Source organism: Saccopteryx leptura, chromosome 4, assembly GCF_036850995.1.
Source record: "Saccopteryx leptura isolate mSacLep1 chromosome 4, mSacLep1_pri_phased_curated, whole genome shotgun sequence".
NCBI lineage: Eukaryota > Metazoa > Chordata > Mammalia > Chiroptera > Emballonuridae > Saccopteryx > Saccopteryx leptura.
The window spans coordinates 106,936,589-106,943,534 of NC_089506.1; the positions used below are offsets into that span (position 1 = coordinate 106,936,589).

General features: G+C 46.9%; 1 non-coding gene across 1 annotated transcript; it reads left to right on the top strand.

Moving 5' to 3' along the window:
• The first annotated feature begins 6,581 nt into the window (after positions 1 to 6,581).
• Positions 6,582 to 6,745, top strand: LOC136404497 (U1 spliceosomal RNA). The gene has a single exon (XR_010751265.1). It is a non-coding gene; the product is annotated as a U1 spliceosomal RNA (small nuclear RNA).
• Positions 6,746 to 6,946: the final 201 nt, after the last annotated feature.

Genomic DNA, 6,946 nt, shown 5'->3' on the forward strand with positions numbered 1-6,946 from the left:
TTCTGTTGTCTGGATGGACCATGGTTTATTTATCCATTCACCTACTAAAGGACATCCTGGTTATTTCCAATTGACCATTATGAACAAAGCCGCCATAAAAAAAATCTGTGTTCAGGTTTTTGTGTGGACGTATATTTTTAACCCATTTGGGCAAATAGCAAGAAGCAGGATCCTGGATCATGACCCATCACTTTTCTCCTTTGCCTGTGCCCCTTTTTCCTGCCTGCAACTCCAGGGCAATGCCTGGAGGAAGAGCAGCCATCCTCAACTCCAAGCAGAGGCACTCCATGAGAAGGAGGGAGCTGGGAGCTAGAGGTAACCTGGGTCTACAGCAGCTGTGTGGAGGAGCTACACCAGCCCTGGACAGCCCGCGTCAGACTTCCTGTGACATGAGAAAGGAGGTCCCATTATGGTTATGCTACTACTGTGTCAGCCTAGCTCAGCCCCAGCCAGGACAGAAGCCTTTGTGTTTCTGAAATCACCTGGAATTGGCAGCTTACAGACAAGGCTTGATTTTTAAACTATCATTAGTCTGGAAACAATGTCATCGATTTTTTTTTCCTTGATTTGAATTTCATCTAAATCTTGAATCTTTTATTTTGTTTAAAATAGACACACACATCCCGCCCCCAGAAAGAATCTCAAAGACCAGAGAGGGCCATTGCCGGTTTTCCCAAAGGAGAGGAGTGGAGAGGAGAGCTAGACCCTCTCCTTCCTCATTAAGTAACCAGTTGGGAATGTAAAATGCCATCTGCAATTCCGTACCTGCTGGGCAGAAGCTGTGCATTCTGAGCAGAGAATCCATTTGCTTTTATGAGAGAGGTTTTTCCCTTTTTCCTGTGAAAGTTCTATTATAAACACAATTAGTCTCGTTAAAGGATTCTGTTCTGCAAAAGCACTAATTCTCTGCACAGCTGCTCATCCTTACAAATGGCCTTCATACAGGAGGGAGGGTGATCCTGTCGCTGCTGCAGAATCTGCTTCTGGACCAGAACCAGCTCAGCTGGCCAAGGCGATCTCCTCACTGCAGCTGCCCTCCTCCCACTGGCGGACGGAGCACTGTCGGGCACTGTCCTGGCCCGGCAGGAGGTCAGCCCCTGCTAAGGGCCGAGACAAGACCTCTACCCCCTCAGCACTGCTCTGTGGTCAGGAGGCCACAGGGGGGGCTAAATTCAAGGAGAGGAAAAGGCTTAAGGCTAACAGGATCATGCCGGGAACAACTCTTCAAGCCCCCAACACTTTATTATACTGGGCAACTCTTGACTAAAACAAGCCCTTTTCAATATCTGTGGTTGTGTTGAGGTATGCAATTTTGATTGGGGAGTTTCAATTTATGAAATATAGACATGAAATAGATTATTTTTTAAATACCTGTATATATATTGTATATAACATATACATATATACCATGATATTTTGCCAAATTAGATTCTTCTGCTGGGTATAGGCTCCCTTAAGGACATTTTGGTGCCCTTTAACAGTTTATCAATCAATCTCCATGATTAACATAGTCTCATTTTCATTACTCAGCCTTAGCTTTGTCCATTTTTGTCATCTCAAGCTCCTATCTGACTCACATTCTTCCTGCCATCTTATGCGAGGCTCCTGCTCCCAGGGACCTGGAGTCAGTGTGTGCAGGTAGAGGTCAGACACCCTAACACCCATCTCAAGTGAGAAGGGAAGGGGAGCACTGGTTAATAACTTTTGCTGATTCTTGAGATGTAAAACTACCTACCAGGCATATTTCAAGTTACCAAGGCGATGTCACTGAATAATACCAGAGCAGCATTGTGGAGAGTGGCCCGTGTGGCCAGTGCTCCCATCTCCTTTCCTGGGCCTCCTCTTTTGGTGGTGAGTCAGGGAGGAGGGGAAGAGGGCCAGAGGACATTTACAACCCGACTAATTACATGGTGGCAGCACTGGGGTCACACTCCCCTTTTTATTGGCCATCACTCATCTAACAATGGTCTCCAAGCCCTGCTGGCAGAAAACACATCCCCAGGCAGGTCCCCCAACCATTCTATGTCAACCGTGACCCCTAGTTGGTGACTTCACTCAATCAGATGAGCCCTTGCCCCACCTACAGCCTGGCAAACCTACATACTCCTTTTATTCAGCCTCTTGGGCCTGAACACCTGGGCAGATTACAGCTTCTATATGTCCTAGAATGGGGACCTTAGGGAGGTACCAGTGGCTCCTACCAAGGCTTATCCCACCTTTTACAGAGACCAGACCTGGTCCGCAAACACCATGGAAGAACAGACATCAGGCAGGGACAGGACACCCTCTCCCATGCACCTGCCCCGACCTCCTCACCTTCTCCAACCCCATTCACTACTTACTCCCCCAGGAAAGGTGAACTCGCTCCCTTTCTTCTACCTTCTTTACTATATGTTCTCACAAGCTGAGTGGGGAACTGGCTTCCCTGAGAGTGAGCAGCTTTCAGGACTTACAACATTACATACTTGAGCCTTTGTTATTCTGTGGGCTATAGTCACAATTTTGAGAAAAAGCAAAGCATGCAATAGGGACTATATTATTATTAGTGGCATTTGTAAGATCCTTTATAGCAAACAAAAGGTTTTCACGTGTTATCTCATTTGATCTTCTAGTGACCTTTAAATTGGGGTACATGTATCACTAGGGAGTCCAAAGACTTTCTAAGAACACTCAGGATGGAGAAAATCCATATTCAGCCCTCACCATTGCCCTGCCTCCTCCTGCCTCTGATCCTCTGAGCATGCCCTCTGACATGCACAAGGAGGCTCCCCTCCCCCTTCACTCCTGCTTCACGAGACAAAGGCCTGCCTCTCAGCAGTCCCAAACCTTATTCATTTTTATTGTAGATCGCCATGTGTATCTTAGCACCTAACTCTGACCAGTGTAAAGAGCTGAGCAAACCTGCAGTTATAAAATTTGTTCTGTTTCCATCAACTTATTTTTTGTAAGCAAGGTTACTCAACACCTAGATTTACAAACATAAAAATTAAAATGCAGTTGGAGCTATACCCTATCCCATTCCAGCAATAAATAACATTCCTGGCCCTGGCCGGTTGGCTCAGCAGTAGAGCATCATCGGCCTGGCGTGCGGGGAACCTGGGTTCGATTCCCGGCCAGGGTACATAGGAGAAGCGCCCATTTGCTTCTCCACACCCCTCCTTCCTCTCTGTCTCTCTCTTCCCCTCCTGCAGCAGAGGCTCCATTGGAGCAAGGATGGCCCGGGCACTGGGGATGGCTCCTTGGCCTCTGCCCTAGGCGCTGGAGTGGCTCTGGTCGCGGCGGAGCGACCCCCCGGAGGGGCAGAGCATCGCCCCCTGGTGGGCAGAGCATCGCCCCTGGTGGGCGTGCCAGGGGGATCCCGGTCGGGCGCATGCGGGAGTCTGTCTGACTGTCTCTCCCCGTTTCCAGCTTCAGAAAAATACAAAAAAATTTAAAAAATAAATAAATAAATAAATAAATAACATTCCTTTGCTATATGTGTTTTAATAGCATTAAGAAATACATTGTCGGCCCTGACCGGCTGGCTCAGCGGTAGAGCGTCGGCCTGGCGTGCGGGGGACCTGGGTTCGATTCCCGGCCAGGGCACATAGGAGAAGCGCCCATTTGCTTCTCCACCCCGCCCCCCTCCTTCCTCTCTGTCTCTCTCTTCCCCTCCCGCAGCCAAGGCTCCATTGGAGCAAAGATGGCCCGGGCGCTGGGGATGGCTCCTTGGCCTCTGCCCCAGGCGCTAGAGTGGCTCTGGTCGCGGCAGAGCGACGCCCCGGAGGGGCAGAGCATCGCCCCCTGGTGGGCAGAGCATCGCCCCTGGTGGGCGTGCCGGGTGGATCCCGGTCGGGCGCATGCGGGAGTCTGTCTGACTGTCTCTCCCTGTTTCCAGCTTCAGAAAAGAAAAAAAAAGAAAAAAAGAAATACATTGTCAATAAAATCAACTTTGCTTTATCTCACAATTTATCAAAATTTATACTATACATTGTTTTGGCCAGTTGTGTTCTGACAAATAAATCAAAACAATAACAATTTGAAATAAATGTTTCAATGGGCCTTATGGCCACAGAAACTAATTATTTTCTGTTTCAGTTTATAGTCTTGTACTTTTTCACTCTAAGGAAGTGTAAGAGAGCACACTGGGAGCACACACTCAACTGCACGCCTGTTCTCCTTGTCTATCACAAGTAGCCCTTCCCTAGTAGGTTAACTTTCCCAGAAACTTGCTGTTAGGGCACAGGCACGTGATTTGTTCTGGCCAAAGTGACCTGAGGAAAGTCTGCCAGGGCGTTCTGGGAAAAAAATTTCCTTCTGATAAAAAGAAAAAGGAAGAGCTCCTTTTCCTTTCCTGCATTTGGATGGATGAGAGGATGTGAAGCCTGGAGCCACTGCAGCCATCTTATAACTATGAGGGAAAAGCCAAGAGAACTGAAGCCAAGGCAAGCCAGCGTCTTGACATCACTGAGATGCTAAACCAAACATAGATAAACACCTCTGTTCAGACTTTCTATCATGAGGGAAGACCAAAACCTTCATCTTTACCTTATTCTTAGACAGGAATTCTATTGTTTTCAGGCAAAACAAACTCTCATATACTAAAGGTTTGGGATTTCAGGTACCCAGGGAACCAGAAAAAGATTTTAAGAGACTTAGTTGCAGAGTGGCCTCTCTTGAACAGCCATTTGGAGAATGGGTTGGAAAAACCCGAGAGAACCAAGGCAGAAGACCAGTTACAGTTACTAGCTGTTGTAGCTCCTACCTTCACACAGAGCTTCCACTGATACGTAGTGTATTCTCCAACAGGAGCCTAGCTAAACCTCACGTAGCTCTGTTACTGAAAGGAAGAAAGCAAAATGGGTATCAGAAGACTTTTTGTTTTAAGACTACCCACAAGTATAGTTTTAAGGTGTTATTTGAGATTGGGCACCAGATTTCCTTAAAATTAGCCTGTTCTTTTCAGAGTAAAACAGATGATGTAACTCTCTGAAAGGTGTATGTTTGAAATAATCCTTGCTTATTGAATAATTACTATTATTACTAATTTAACAGGATCCAGATTGAACAGGCTTCTGAAGCCGGAGAAGGCGTTAGAGAGAAAGACGGAGTCCACTGCAGGGTCAGAACCCCCAAAAAGCAACAGGAGGGGACAAGGACTGTGATCCGCCTCACCTAGCCTCTGCTGGTACTTTGAATCTCTGTCGAGCCATGATGACATAAAAAAAAAAATATGCCAGGAAAAGGTGGGACTTACTCCTCAGGGAAACTGAATCTCCAAAATATGGACTGACTGCAGAAACGGTGCCTGTGGGTGCAAGAGGTCCCAGGGCCGGGAGCTCGTTCCTCCACAGGGCGTCTGTCCCACCATGTGCTCACTGGAATCTGAAATAAGTAGCCGTTTACTTGGATCTTACAATTTTTTGTTTTTAAGAGGAAGAAATTTGGGCAGGAAATCCGGGCAGGGCAATGACAACTTGCTAAAGAGCTGACACTTTAAGTTTTATTTCCCCAGCTGCCAGAAACCATGAACACATCAAAGGAAAACTTCAAAAGCGCTTATGAGTTGTCTTGTAACAGCAGAATAATGCCTTCTTCCCGGCACAAATTAGTGGTCCTCCGTGAAGCTACAAGTCTGCTAGTGTCCAAGTTTTAAGTAAAGGATCTAATTTAACAGAGGAAGCAATGCTGATGCTATTAAGCCCACTTTAATATTTATTTATACCCAAGGGAGCAGGAACATTAAGTAGTTTCCTCTTCTTGAGAGCATATATTTGTAACAGTGTTTTGTAAATTATAAATCATTGTGCAAATGCTACAGGGATGAATGCACACATATCACATGCATATTAATGTGTATTAAGACTCCCCAGGAGCATGGAGTGATTTCCTCCACTTGAAAGGTCTCTCTGAGATATCATATATAATGGTGCTTTTTAAATGCTAAAACCCAACACATATTTAACTAGCTGATAGTATTTTATTTGATTTTTTTTTAATCAAGAATAGCAGTAGATCCTACACTGGGCATCTGTACTCAGACCTGCCCGTCAGCAGCAACGTGCAGAAAAGGGACAGGCAGGCACACCAATGGCAGCCATACCCACAGTAAGGTCTCTGAGACCCTGGTGAAAACCGCATTCTTCTGCTTCTTTAATAAATAAGAATCTTAAAACTATCCAAGGAAGCGGCCCTGGCCGGTTGGCTCAGTGGTAGAGCGTCGGCCTGGCGTGAGGGGGACCCAGGTTCGATTCCCGGCCAGGGCACATAGGAGAAGTGCCCATTTGCTTCTCCACCCCCACCCCCTCCTTCCTCTCTGTCTCTCTCTTCCCCTCCCGCAGCCGAGGCTCCATTGGAGCAAAGATGCCCCGGGCGCTGGGGATGGCTCCTTGGCCTCTGCCCCAGGCGCTAGAGTGGCTCTGGTTGCAGCAGAGAGACACCCCGGAGGGGCAGAGCATCGCCCCCTGGTGGGCAGAGCATCGCCCCTGGTGGGCGTGCAGGGTGGATCCCAGTCTGGCGCATGCGGGAGTCTGTCTGACTGTCTCTCCCCGTTTCCAGCTTCAGAAAAATACAAAAAAAAACACAAAACTATCCAAGTAAGCATACTTACCTGGCAGGGGAGATACCATGATCACGAAGGTGGTTTCCCCAGGGTGAGGCTCACTCATTGCACTCCGAGTGTGCTGACCCCTGCGATTTCCCCAAATGTGGGAAACTCGATTGCATAATTTGTGGTAGTGGGGGACTGTGTTCGCGCTCTCCCCCATTATAAAAAAATTTAAAAAAAAAAAAAATTAAAAAAAAAACTATCCCAGGAAGCTATGATTTGTTCCTTTTTGTGCTCTGACAAACCAAAGAAAATGTTAGTAAGGTTTTCCTTGCTTCTCTGCTTAATAAGGTATTGCATTTACCCCCAAATCAAAATGAGCAATTAATAAAGCACTTAGCATCATGTAGACTCCTGGAG